This window comes from Panthera leo, chromosome C2 (genome assembly GCF_018350215.1).
Source record: "Panthera leo isolate Ple1 chromosome C2, P.leo_Ple1_pat1.1, whole genome shotgun sequence".
In the NCBI taxonomy this organism is placed as follows: Eukaryota; Metazoa; Chordata; class Mammalia; order Carnivora; family Felidae; genus Panthera; species Panthera leo.
In genome coordinates this window covers 7,084,197-7,096,675 of record NC_056687.1, presented here as the reverse complement: position 1 = coordinate 7,096,675, position 12,479 = coordinate 7,084,197, and the positions used below count along the sequence as shown (strand labels likewise).

The following is a 12,479-nucleotide window of genomic DNA, read 5'->3' as shown; positions in this document are numbered from 1 at the left end:
AGGTGTCGTGTGTAATAATTACAGGGCAGTAAGAGCCGCCCGATTCCCCGGTGAAGACGGAAGCCCCCAGTGTGAACCAGTACATGGGATACCAGCATGTGTCTTAAGAGATTAACCTGCAGCTTCCCTGAAATTTCAAAGGAACCGCTGCGGTAACAGACAAAAGAAACAAATCGTGCCCGTCATAATTCATTAAACACAACGCTTCATTTCTTTGAGTCTAGAATGTCTATTTGCATAAGGGGTTGTAACAGTTGGACACAGCGATGACCCGGTGCGAACCTCGGACACATGACCACTGATAGATGTTGTCACTTAGTGAAAGCGTCAGTACTGCTTGGTTTTGTCTCATCAGGACAAGCGTCCTGTAGCAGAGCGCAGGCTCCAAGAACCCTATTTCTGCCTCTAGTTTTCAAGCAGAACGCATCTCCCACCATGGCCCAGCAGAGACACATGCACTTACCGGGCACACGCTCACCGATGTTCCAATCACAGTTAGATTCTGGACACAGCCCCACGATCACCCCACCTTCCCACACATGGGCAGGTTCTTTGGGACACGCAGGCTTATGTCTAACATCAGGCATTCAAATATAACACACGGGCATTCAAGAAATTGGTCCCAAGACACAGTAGTAATCCTGTCTTCTGATCAAGAAGTACATGGGGCGCCTAGGTGGTTCAGTCGGTTAAGCATCCGACTTCGGCTCAGGTCATGATCTCGCGGTCCGTGAGCTCGAGCCCCGCGTCGGGCTCTGTGCCAACAGCTGAGAGCCTGGAGCCTGTTTCGGATTCTGTGTCTCCCTCTCTCTCTGACCCTCCCCGTTCATGCTCTCTCTCTGTCTCAAAAATAAACGTCAAAAAATTTTTTTAATTAAAAAAAAAAAAAAGAACATACTGGCTATAGTAGCTGATTCAAACTAGCTCTTGCCTGGACCCTCCAGAGACCAGCTGTCGCTGCCCACTGCAGGAATGTATTCATTCATTCATTCATTCATCGAAAAGGGTAGGGAGGTGACAGTGAACACCGTATAGTCCTCCATCTTGGTTTTTCTTTGGACCCTCAAAATCACTGGTGTTTTGGGTTCATGAGAACCCAGCTCCGTTCAGCTGCTAAAAGTTTAGGTACCATGTTGCTTGAAACATTTAATGAACCCCTGGGGGTAACTCCATTGTGATGTGTTTACTCTCCTCAAAGAAAGCATGAGAAGGAAGCAAATGATATTCATTTTATCTCTTTAGATGAAATAGATCAAGGTCTTTTTGGATAAATATCCAAAGCATATTGGAGGATTCCTTTCGAAAGTCGAACGTCGAAACAAACACAGTCAAGAACCAATTACTTCAGAAAAAACACATAAGATGTGAGAGTAAATGAAATACTAGGAACAAGGCTAGGGTGGGCAACCAAAGAGCTCATGACGGTGAACATTGTTTTCACACAGATGCACGTTACTATTCAACGCACATGCCATCGAGATACAGGTGCTATTATCATCACTCAATCTATCCTATACATGAGCAAGCGAGGCGCAGGAAAGTGAAGTCCCCTTGCCAGGGTAAGATGATGGGTAAGGACTTGCCCAGCCAGTCTGATTCTGCTCCATAATAAGAAACGGGATCCTTAGGTTGGACTCTAATCCTTAATCTCTAAAGGGGATCATGAAACGTTCAGCCCTTACTCCTCTTTTCTTCTCCATCCTGGAATAAAGGCAGTGAGCAGAAAAGGATTCTTTAAGACAAATTTAATTTCTCAAATGCTATTATCCTTATTTAAAGAATATACGTGTGTGCATGGAAAAAAAAGACCAAAAAATCCAAAACGTGCCATGTTTTCACAGACCCTTCATGGTGCAATATCAATCATTTTAATTTCCTTTTCTAAACGTTTATTTTCTAAATCCTACAACAGGTGTTTGTGAAATGAGGGGAAAAGAACAAAGGTGCTGTTGTTGTTGTTGTTGTTGTTGTTGTTGTTGTTTCAACAGTACATTATTCAATGGGTATATTGAACCTGTGTCCTCTTCAGGCCAAAGCAAAGAAAAGAAAAGAATGAAACAAGACACAACTAACCACAATCCCCGGCAAGCAGTGATGATGTCCAGGGAGGACGGTGGTCGGGATGGGCTCCATCTGGCATCCAAGTCAAGTCTATCTGCCGAACAGCCCTGCACCAGCATCCCAAAACTGTGATTCCAGCCCTTACCGGGACCCATCTAGACTCAGGAGATGAGAGAGGTCATTTCGGAAAGAAGCAGAGGCGTCAGAAGGTAGCATCTGGAAGGGGGCATGTTGGGGATGCCTCGGGGAGCTTCGCTAAAAGGTAACGAAGCTGCACAACACAGGTGCAGAGGACGAAAGCGGTCTTCCCCTCGAACAGGAGGTCCCCTAAGGTTGTACGGTGTCTTCCAACAGGATGAGCCAAAGTATATAAACACTTGAGTCTTGCAAAGAAACTATCTCTTGGGGCAATTTCACGTCGGAGTGAAACTGTATACTGAGTTTGCAGAACTCGGAGTAAATCTGCATACTGAGTGACTGCAGATAAAATCATTAGTGAATATTCATGTAGGAGCATCTTCCTGAGACATGAGTATATCTCCCCATGTCTAGCAGCTTCTCAGGGTCAAGGCTAGCCTGCCTCCCCACCTGGAAGTCATCAACAACTAAGGAGTAGGTCCTGGGGGAGGAGCCTCCTGGACACTGTGCTCTTGTCATTGCAAAGCAGAGCTCTCAGGCACTTTCGGATCGTCAAAGGAGGTGATTTACACCCGGTGATGTGACCCAACAACGAATAGCAGCTGGGTTTTCTGATTATTTTCGGAACCTGTAGGAGGTGGAGGCTTCCGTGTTTGCAGCATGTAAACATCACTCTTTGGAGTTTTGCCTGCGCTTGAGTTGAGTTGAGTTGAGTGGCTTTCAGGTGCTATTTATTTTGTTTGGTTTATTGTTAAGTGCTACTGTTTGTTGACTTGGTGTATTATTTTCCCTTACAAAGGGCCCAGTTGGTAAGGGTGCATCCTAGAGATGAATAATTGATGAGTCCCTATTGTTCAGTGTCTGTGTGCTGTGGTTTTATGTGCTTTGGTTCAAAGGACCTAAACAATGCATTCGCTGGAACTTAATAACGGGTGTAAAATCAGCACAGGGAACAATCTGTGCACTGAGATTTTTGTACCCAAATCTGGCGATCTCCGCTTGACTGAAGAAAGCAAAATCCGCAATGACCTTTCCTCTAAATAACCACAGGGGGAAAGAAAAAAAAACCTTCAGTGGAATCTCAAAGAGGCTTATTCCCACCAACTACAAAGGCAGCCTCACGCATCGTTCACCGTGATTCACAGGAGACTGAGGTGCCCACGCTCGACCCACATCTTACTCACAGGCGCGTCTGGTCTGGTGACACTTATCTCCATCCGCGACAGCACAGCACGCAGACAAGGGCAAGAATGAGAAACAGGCGCTAAAACCGTTACTTTGGAAACCCTGGATTTTCAACTGCTTCGAGACGGAGCATTCTGCCAGAAAATCTGTAGCAACAGGTTTATTCCCCTGGGGGAGGAGGGAGAGGGTAACGAACCACACATGCTCTGGGGAAGTCTCCACTGGGAGCCCTTCCTGCCATCGGTGCGCCTCTGGCTGGGCTGGCTATCTGTGTAGGAAGTGAATGCAGGAAGTATCTGTCTACAAACCCTTTATCCTCAAGGTAATTGCTGCTGCAGCATTTTACTGTTTACCAAAGCAGTAAACATGTGATCTAAAAAAAGATGTTTTCCATCTCCAAAGAACTGGGCGTAAAAAATATATATGCACGCCTTTTCACAATCAGCTTCTTATCAAAACTGTGTGCGGTGTGATGGTGCTTCCAATGGAAGTGAGTCAACAGGAACAGCTTTTTAAGTAGGACAGGAGGTGCCCCGAGAGGGGTGCCCAAGGAACAAACGGTGGGCCTTCTTCATCCGGATGCTTCTCTAGCAAAACAAATTTTATTTCACTTCTTGGCTTAACTCCGCCTTAACAGACTTCATGGTTTCTGACTTCAAAGGCAACAGTCAACAAGACGATCTGTGTTAACTCAAATTGGTGGGATGGATAATGCCCAAGTCAGGTAACTCACTGCGTCACGTGTATTTGGTCCGGGCCAATATTCTTATTGTACACGTGACTGTAAATACACTTCTAACTCAAAGAGTCCCTGTAAGGTGAAGTAAAGTAGATGTGTGGCTACTGGTTTTGATGACATTTACTACTGGTTTTGATGACATTTACGTACAGTCTTCCCTGTATGTCTTTATCCCAGACAGAAGGCCCCATCCCCGAGTCCTGGGAGAACACAAGCAGTCGAGAACATGGAAAGAAGCAGGTTCCAGAGGAACCTCTGAGCATTCGGTGCGGGTCGGAGGGTTCTCTTCCTCATTACTGTTGTCCCTCATGCGTTCAAACCCTCCTGTTGGGTGATCAGCTATTGCAAAGAGGGAGAAGGAGGAGGGAAGGAGTGTGAAGGTGAGAAGAACAAAGAGAAGCAGAGAGTGACAGGGCCCTGAGCATCTTCTCAAGGAGGGGATGTGCACAGACTCAGCACCCAGTAAATCTGGAAATGACCTCCAGCGCAGATAAAGCGCTAAGCTGAATGGAGAACTCACCGCCTATAAAAGTTTTTACTTCATCCTAGAGGAAGAAGAACATGTTGGAGGAAAGTTGGCTATTTGAGAAAAAAAACAAAACAAAAACCTGAATTCACAAACTGTTACCGCAACTGAAAGGGGAAAAAAGAAAAAGCTTTTGTGGATTTCCTGACCTTCGTTGTAGAAGAAAAATTTATGTGACTCGAGTGGATAGTAAAATTAGCTAACATTTACGAAGCACTTCATAGGCACTCCATCACGTTCAGTCAAAACTCAGCAGAACCCCGGGAGGTAGGAACTCTTGCTAGCCCCCTTTCACAGGTGGAAAAGCCCAGATTTCGTAAGTGAGGCGAGTACTTGTCAAGAGCCAAGTGCTAGGAAGGCCATTCCCAGCTTCCCAAGGAGGGGGTGGTAAGACCAGCAGAGGTGAATTCACCTGCTGGCTCCCAGGGCATCAACCTAAAGCCCCAGCCGCCACGTCCCGGGCCAACCCTTCCCTCTGTCCCCTCCCTTCCCCTGCAAGCAAGATAAGACCGATGCTTTCCCCACGGAGGCTATTTTAAGGATCTGTAAAGACCCAGAGAGTATCAGTGCCTCCCCGGGCCTGAGATAAACACAGGTTGTGCTAGCCTTAACCTCTAGGCTTCTGTCGATCTTTGGAACATCAGGTAACACACACATACAACACAGATCCCAGGAGCACTTTGCAATATTAAGCCACACACGCTGTTTTGGTGCGTTTTTTCTTTTTCTCTTTAACTTGAAGCAACGTCTTGGGAAATCTACCTCGAATTGAGACACAAACTAATTGTGTTGACAAATTCTGAAGTGTTGTTTCAACCATTTCCTCTTCCTCAAAGGTGAGTATCACATGCATACGGTTCAGTTGAAAAAATAAAATTCAGTAAGACCCAGTGGGACCCAAAGGGGATGGGACAAGGAACTTGCTAGTGGCTGATGATCTGCATGAATGGCCTTCCTTGGGGGAATGTGGATATGAGCACGGGGGGGAATTGTCTCTTCAGTACAGACACTGTGTCAATACACGAAGAAAACAAATCAATTTGCTATTCTGTAGTTGCGTAAGGGGAAGAGAGCTGTTCAATCAAGGTGGAATGTTTTAAAGGTGACTCTGTTAAATTCAAGAGCGCAGGTTCTACGTACGATAGGTCATAAATGTTCTTTACTATTTTCTCCAGAATTGGACATGCATTGTCTTGAACAAAAAGCATTGGAAACAACAGCCCTGACGTTCATGTTATGATTGGAATATGATGTGGCTTTTAAAAATAAATAATTTTGCTTGGCCTTGGCATTTCTTTGCTACATGTCTCGGGACTTATCTGTGCGCAACAGCAGATTATTGTTCTTCCCAGAGTTTAATCCCACGAGCACCCCTGCTGAAAGACTTGTAAGGGCCTGATGGAAAATGGAGCCGCAAGTTCATTATTGATGCCAAGGTGAGAGCAAGGAAGCTGATACTTGGGATGAGGAAACTTAAATCAGCCGCTGATCTGGAATCTGGAAACGCTGCCCCTTGGATATTGCCAAATATGGAAAGAATTCTTGTCACCAAGCACATACAGATCGGTGCTGGAGTTTCAGCTCTCGAACTTTCTGGCATGTTACCTTGATTAGTCACCAAGAGTAGAATAATTGTTGCCAGTGGGGTTTTTCACACAAGAGGAGTAACAAAATTAGGCAGTTACATTTCATAATTTTCATTATTCCATTATTTAAGGTATCACTAGGTCATCTGATCCATCGTTTTTCCGAATAGTCATTTAGTATCTGAGGCTAGGGCAAACAGAAGGAGAAAGAGAGCACATGATGATAAACTGAGGGGAGACAAATGAATTTGTGTTACTTGAGCGAGTTTCTTGGCCTCTCAAATCCTTTACCCTTGTGTGGACAAAAAGCAAGTACAATGAGTGTCTCACGAGATAATGTGACCGCCCAGCACAGAGCCTGGCCTTTATGCAGTTACAAGGATGATGTTAATTCGGATTATGAACTCAAGATACAAGAGCTAGCTCTTCAAAAACGTTTCCCTCTGCTCTCTTAAACAGCAATTTAATTCCAGTTACCCGATTTTTCTTTAACTAGAGAAATAGCACTAAAGACCTACGACTTCTATCTCAAATCTACAATAATGATTAATTACTCTGCCTTCTTAACTTTCTCTTTGTGACCTCAAAGGATTTTCATTAAAAAAAATTATTCCTATGTATGGAACCCCGACGTTTTGCCAGTCGCTGTCAAGGACGCCAAAGAGATGGACAGACGGTCACCTAGAAGGAGTTCTGAGGCTCACGTGGCTGAACGCACGACGTATTCACAGAACAGTCACACTCGCCAGCACAGAGTGGGCAGAACGTGCTGACAGGAGACGATGAAGCGTAAGGGAAAGGACAGGATGAGGAATGATCTTCAACTTTAGAAAACATGCCTCGGCCAAGTTCAATAAGGGGAATGTGTGGGAAATAAGTTGGATCAAACTGGATGAAGGCATGAATAAGAAAGATCCGGAGGTCATAGTGGCCACTAGTTGAAACACGTTCATGGCAAAAAAAAAAAAAAAAAAAAAAAAAAAAGAATGGGTATTTTAACTAAGGACACACAAATAACAATGAGATTCCAATGTTAACTGTCAGAATGGCAAACAATCGAAGACTAAAATAGGCAGAGTTGTACTGAGTGCATGACAGTGGCCTCATCTATGTCTAGAGGTGGGAACCGGTACGATCCTTCTGAGGAGTAAAATGGCAAGTTTTTTAACTGGCAAACATTTGATTTTATTTATTTAAAAAAAAAATTTTAACGTTTATTTATTTTTTGAGAAGAGAGAGAGACAGGGTGCGAGTAGGGAAGGGGCAGAGAGAGAGGGAGACACAGAATCGGAAGCAGGCTCCAGGCTCTGAGCTGTCAGCACAGAGCCCGACGCGGGGCTCGAACTCACGGACCGCGAGATCATGACCTGAGCCGAAGTCGGACGCCCAACCGACTGAGCCACCCAGGCGCCCCAATTGGCAAATACTTTACTTCGGCAGAGACTTCAAAAATACGTATGCTCACTGGCCCAACAGTTCCTTTTGTAAACACGAATACCAGTAATGTGAGTTAAGAAACAAAATTAGGTCGAGAATATATTGCCAACTAGTGAAAAACTGAAAGCAGTATTATTTTCTGGAACAGGATATTGGCTGTATCAATTGTAATACTTATTTTAGATGAGATCTGATTAAGCCTAAAAATTCTGCTTATTGAAAATGTTTAGCGATCGGGGGAAATTAATCTAAACTAACGTTAGCCGAGAAAACCTAGATGGAGACCCAGGTCGGGAAAAGGACAGAGAAGAACACAGGATAAGGACAGCCACCAAATGTTAGTCATTTTCTCTGGCTGCTTGGGATCAGGAGCAACTTATATTGACTTTGTAATGATTTGTTTTTCATTTTCTCTACAGCGAGAATGTTTTATTACTGCACTTTGTGCAAAACAACAAGGTGAATTTTTCAAAATTAATGAGAGAACAGAAAAGTGGAGGCTTTGCAATATTCCTCTCCTTGCCCTAATCAGGGGCAAGATGTGCTCCAGGCCTCTGCCGTCCTTCAGCAAAGCAGCAAACAGCCTCCGCCCTCAGAACCGACCTAAACCAACCCCCTGACCAGCCACACCTTGAGTGACCCGCTGTATGCTCTACCTGCCTGCGTGTTTGGTTCCTGCCCTCCTGCACCCTAAGCCCCGCCAAGCCTCTCCCCCTCCTGCCATCTCCTGGCTTGCTGCCTCCCAGACCCAGGTGTCACCTGCCCTCGGTAGGAGACCACGGTACTGACATGTAGAAGTGACCCTGTTCTCTCTGAAAGCATTGGAACAGGGACGGTGTGGCTCTGGGCTTCAAAACTAAAGCAGGACAGTGAGAAATCGAGAGAGAATTGAAAGCAGGGCCAGAAAGACCATGCAACTTGTTAGGAAAGGTTAAATCCGTTTGGATCGTCTGATGGCATCTGCCTTTTATTGAGCACGTCCTAGAGGCTCTAGAGACTTCAATTCATACCAGCACAAGACAGGATAGCCATTATAATCCCATTTTACAGGTGAGGAAACTGAGGTCTGACAGCTTAAGGCCCTTGCTCAGGGTCACGTGACTAGTCAGGCTCCAAATGCAGGTGAGTCTATAGCCACCTGATACAAGAAATGAAATCTCGGGGGCCATGTGACAGAAGCCCAGGGCAGAGAACGTCCTTCATCCTGTTGGGACAAATGGAGGAGGTGGGTCCTGTGGCATTCGAGGTGTTCCCTAGCCCTGAAGAAAAGATCCTGCCAAAGCCGAGACTGCTATCAAACACTAGAAGGACGTGGAGACTGTCTCTGTGAGACCCGCTTGCCAGAAGGTCTCAGACCACGGAGAAACTCTCACAGTCCTGGCTTTCCCACACCTCTCGTATGGTCATTCTCTTCTGCATCAGCCACGAAATCAATGTACCTGCCAAGTTACTGGGCTGCCAAGGTGGACTTTTCTGCTTTGGGTCAACACTTCTACAGAGGGAATCCTATCCTATGTTCTAAACACAGAAGTGATATTCTCCTGAAGGCATCAGCAATGGTGGTTTTATTAAGTTTGTTATTATGTACGCTTTTTCAAGAGACCTAAACAAGCCTAAGTATGTGTGTATTTGCAGGTGGTTGTTTTTTTTTTAAAGAAAGGTCTATTTTGCAAATAATAATAATAATAATAATAATGGTGAAATAATCACTTGAAAGAAAGCATAGATAATTAAGAGATGATTCTGGCTTCCAGAACATTCTCTGAGAGCACTGTGGTCCTATGTAAGCATATTTAATGGGAAAGAACCCAAAAACGTCGTCATTCCCTGTTCTCCTTTCCCTTGTTACGGAGTTAGGGCGCTGAGCGGGCACAGGTGCGTGCACACACTCAGATTGCTAGGGAGACCCGTGCACACACTCAGATTGCTAGGGAGACCTGTGCTCCATCCGGGGGTGGGAGCAGCCTGTATGAGAGAGCTGCTCACAAATGCAAACAGCAAGTCACTTTAAGATAATGGCCTGTACTTCCACTTTTAGGCAAGGACAGACGATCAGGGCCCCTGCTCCGCGGACATGACATTTACACAGCAGGACGGCAACATTTTCCTTCCACGGCCTGAACCCCCTCCCCCGCCATCCAAGTAATAAGGGATGAAGCGATTCTCATTCTGCATAAGCCAACGGGCCAATGAAAAATCACATATGCCTAGAGCCATTCAACTCATCAATCACACGCACCAAAATCCTAGGAGATGAACTTTCTTCACATAACCGTGAGCTTTTTACTAACTTTTCCTTCACACATGATGGCAAATATTCAGAGTGCCTGCTATGTCAAAGCATGAAACGTATAAAAGAAGCAGGATGTTTTTAAATTAACACCATGTTTCAATCATCATCAAACCTTCCAAACTCTGCTGAATCAAAGTGACTTCTTTAAACAACTAGTTGAAACAGTGATGTGTGCTCCTTCATCAAGCCTTGTAACTTTCCACATCCTGTCTGTTTCTAAGATGCTTTTCCACCGGCCCTGCTCTCTCCTTGTCCTTCAGTGTCAGAGCTCCGTGATAATGGAAAATCCCCAAATTCCCACTGTAATCACTAAGGATCTTGAAACCCTAGGATCAGGGATTGTAACATGGGGTGCATGGGCCTCCCCAGGAGTCCAAGAGTTGAATTGTCCTTGGATAGAATTAGCTTCTGTTGTCATTCTAAGCACCACATTCTAGGCATTTAGAAGCATTTATCCCCAAGAGGGGACTGCGGGCTCCATTAGACTTCCCGAGTGACCCAGCACATCATGTAAGGATCAGGGAAGTCTTTGGGAGATTGGATTAAAAGTCCTAACCAAAGCACAAGCAAGGTCCCAGGCTTAACAACCAGCTCCTTGGAGTCTGTAAGTAACACAGTGCTGTTCCGTGGGGAACAGGGGAAACGGGTTACCCCTCAGTACTGTCTTATGGTGCAAAAAGCAAAAAGCAAAAAGCAGATGGGACCACTGACACTGAATTACCCATGGGGACATCATCCTTGATGCTTACGTGTTCCCGTGAGAACTCTTATAACCTGATCTTAAAATTCACGGACACTTAGAGACAAACAGGCACTCTCTCAGGTAAGCTCCACAAATTCCTTTGCTTCTTCCAATGCATACTTTTTGTTCCCAGTTGCAAACACCAAGGGAAAATGATGGCGAGAATCACAAAGACAGGAGAAAAACATTTAGCTTTTGCATAGTGCCTCACAAGGTCTCGTAAATATTAACGCCAAAAAAAAAAAAAAAAAAAAAAAAAGCTCACTCCGACGGGGTGTACTAAATTCAGTGCATCTGATGCTTAATCGACTAATTGATTTATTTATTGAAACACCACCACCAACAAAAAACAGAGTGCGTTTGAGACCAGAAATTGCCTGTATGACAGGCTGTTTCCTAATTCCAACGGACAGCCATAATTTTCCTTATGCTAATTTGAGCTCTGCACTCACATAATTAAAACTGCCATCAACAGACTCAGGCCGCCTTTTTTCCACTCTATAAACAAGTCTGTAAAATCATCGCATTACTTTACCCAGGAAGGCCAACAGAACATGTCTTGAAGGAAGTTGCCCATAAAGAGGGGCTATTTTATTTGAACTGAGGATTAAAAAGAATGCACTTGAAGTCATTTTAAAGCTCACCTGAGATAATACACAATATACAGACAACGCAGTGTCATCGAATGTTGAGGCAAGCAGAGTATCTTAGACAAGGGTAAACTATGACCCAAAATTTATTCTAGAAGTCACAAAACATCCAAGTTTCAAAATACCTTCGTATCTTCAGACACGTATACTTTAAACACTATTAACCCATGTGTATGTTTTGCGAAACATAACCCACAGTCTAAAGGGCGGTCTGTCATTTCGATGTCCTTCAATACACTGATTTTTTTGGAACCCGCACAATTGCACCCCAGCTCTTCAAAATTTACAAAGAATATTTGATTTAATTGTTATTAAATATGGACATAATTAAGAGAGAAAATAAGAATAAAAAGGGCAGCATTTTGCATCATACAACCGAACAATTTCTGCTCACATAGTTGAAAGGGTCACATCAACCCTCCAATTTTAAAATTCTTTTCTATGATAGTTTCAGCAGCCTCAGATCCTTGAAGCCAGAGAAGGAAAAACCTCTGTGAGGTTAGTCATTGATACATGATTTTTTAATATATATTATCGAACATTCCTTGAAAAAGAAAACATCCTTTGAGAAGTGAAAACAGAACAAAACTTCTGAGACACAGTTCATAGGGTGGGTATTACTCATAACCTCTAATGCCAACATTTCGGACACCAAACCAAGGAAGATTTTTGAAAACGCCTTGGCTCGATTCTGGGCAGACTTCCGTATTCGGGAGCTTTGAAATGAACCAAAACCCTTGATGAAAACACCACCAAACGCTTCTCACCTATAGGCAGCAAAACTAAAGACAACTAACAGAGCTTTCTTTTTCTTCCCTTCAGTATGTGTCTGCTGCTGATTTTTCTCATTTCTACAAATGTCACCCAGGCAGAGTGGCCGGGAAAATATTCCAACAGTCGACCACTTTATACACCCCATGCCGCTGCCCTGCACTCGCCATTAAACTGGCTTCGTTTCCAGGAATTAGGCCGCGTTTCGACTCCATCTGAATGGATCCACCTCCCCATTAATTTCTATATGCTATCAACCAGAGACATTTGCACGAAAAACACAGCAGACCGCACACCCCACAGCGAGAGAATCAACCAATAGGCCGCTGCTCTCCCATTCCCGCAAACCAA

At 44.4% G+C, this 12,479-nt stretch overlaps 1 protein-coding gene across 4 annotated transcripts in view; it reads right to left on the bottom strand.

The window, feature by feature from the left end:
- ERG (ETS transcription factor ERG) overlaps positions 1-12,479 on the bottom strand; it is a 264,684-nt gene that overhangs the window by 97,655 nt on the left and 154,550 nt on the right. The window lies entirely within an intron of this gene.